The sequence below is a fragment of the Bison bison genome, unplaced genomic scaffold (assembly GCF_000754665.1).
Source record: "Bison bison bison isolate TAMUID 2011002044 unplaced genomic scaffold, Bison_UMD1.0 scf7180017864287, whole genome shotgun sequence".
Classification (NCBI taxonomy): domain Eukaryota; kingdom Metazoa; phylum Chordata; class Mammalia; order Artiodactyla; family Bovidae; genus Bison; species Bison bison.
Window position 1 is genome coordinate 915,468 of NW_011494859.1, and position 2,086 is coordinate 917,553.

Genomic DNA, 2,086 nt, shown 5'->3' on the forward strand with positions numbered 1-2,086 from the left:
TTAACATCATAAAGAAGATTGGGGTTTGATGAATTTTAAGTAAATTACTCCAGTGCATCAAGGACTGCAAAATAAAGCTTATACTGCATCAAAACAGATGAAGCAACGAAGATAAGCATACTAACATATCCAAACACTTTAAAATCAAGAGGTTCTTTTATTTATTTTTTAAACAATATAGACTCCCATGCCTCCTCCACTCCATTCTCATCCTGAATCCGTGTGTTTGGGGGATGGGACGTACAGCAGGGACAGAGAATATCCTGTTTTATTTTTTTAAATAGCTCGTCCAGATGCAACTACTGGCAAACCAGCACTTGTGAACTACTTCAGGTAATGTAAATGGAGAACCAATCATGCTCTCCTGGATGATCTCTAAAAAACTGCTAATGGGGCTTCCCTGATGGCCCAGTAGTTAAATAAGAATCCGCCTTGCAATGCAGGGAACACTGGTTTGACCCCTGATCCAGGAAGATCCCACAAGCTGCAGGGCAACTAAGCCCATGTGCCGCTGCTACTGAAGCCCAGGCCTAGAGCCTGAGCTCAGCCACAAGAGGAGCCCCGGCCACGAGAAGCCCTTGCACTACAACCAGAGAAGGCCTGGGCCCCGCAACAAAGACCCAGCGCAGCCAAAACTAAATAATTCATTTTTTTAAAAGAAGAACTCACTAGTTGGGCTTGTTGAACAACCGTCTCATAGTGTGTAAGTTAACCTCTGACAGTAAAATCTAAATCAATGCAACTCCCTCCTCAGGAACCAATGAAGTGACCAGTTAATTGTTGCCTACAAAATACAATGGTTTCCAAGCAGATCAACCCCCTATGAAGACCAAATTCCCACTGGGAGTTTAGATGCAAAGTTCAGCACCTAACCCAAGTCATTAGTCTTTAAAAGGAGCCCAAGTAAGCATTTTAGAATATGTTAAAATATCAACTTCCTATTTAGGATAGCAATGATAAACCAACTTCTCAGCAGGGGAAATACAGCTTCCTAAAACTTGCTACCAGACAAATCAAATGAATTGAAAAATGAAGAAAGGTTCAAACAGGAGACAGAGGGACAGACTTGGAAGCAAAAGAAATATGGCAATACCTTCAAGGAACCATGTGAATGTGTATATCCCTGTATTAAAGAATGTAAAGCTGACACAGTGAAACAGTTAAAAAATTTAAAAAAGAAGTCAGAGGACCCTGTAGCTCAACCATTTTGGAACTCTGATCTGGCTGCAACCCAAGCCAACTGAGTCACAATTTCTGGAAGTGCGATCCAGCCATCAGTATTTTGCAAAACTCCCCAAGAGACATCAAAACACAACCAAGGTTGAGAATCACTGCCTTAAACCTTAAGAGTAAAAAACAACAACAACAACAACAAAAAGATGAACGCCACACAGTAACAAGTTTTCCAAAATGCAAACAATTCTCATTTAAAATGTAAATAATGAAGTATAGACTTTAAATTTAAAGGTATTTAGAATTATCACCAACTTTAAGATGTAAAAACAGACTCTTTACAGTATGTAGTAGCTATCTGACCTATGATATAATTCACAATAGTAAATAATCAAAACTTAAGTTTTAAGATTCTAATGAGCTACCATCTCAGTTCTACATAGGTAAGTGCTACCCTAGTTTTTATCCACTCTCACGGTTAAAACAAATTTTCCTGGATGCCAAGTACACCATGTAATAGTGTCAAGGTGACACAACCTAAAATACTTTGTTCCTGAGAAGCTGGAATTTAGCCACAGTTCCTATCACCAAAATTACACATTTTAGGATGAGGGGGGAAAAAATCCAAAAACTCTAAATATGACTCATTACTAAGCATATGTTTTGGCATATTATCTGTGCTAACAGTACTGAAAGTTGCTCAAATGAATAATATCTAGACATATTTGTCAACTGCTTGAATTTCTCTTTTCTTTTTTGATGTTTTTTTAATTTCTCTTTTTAAAACAATTAAATCTTCATCAACTGTGGAGCAAAAAATCCAAAATTTAATAATTTAACAAAATGGTATTAAATTCTGGTTTAGGTTTATCTAACTCCTTTAACTTTGGTGTAGAAAACAATGAAATCAATT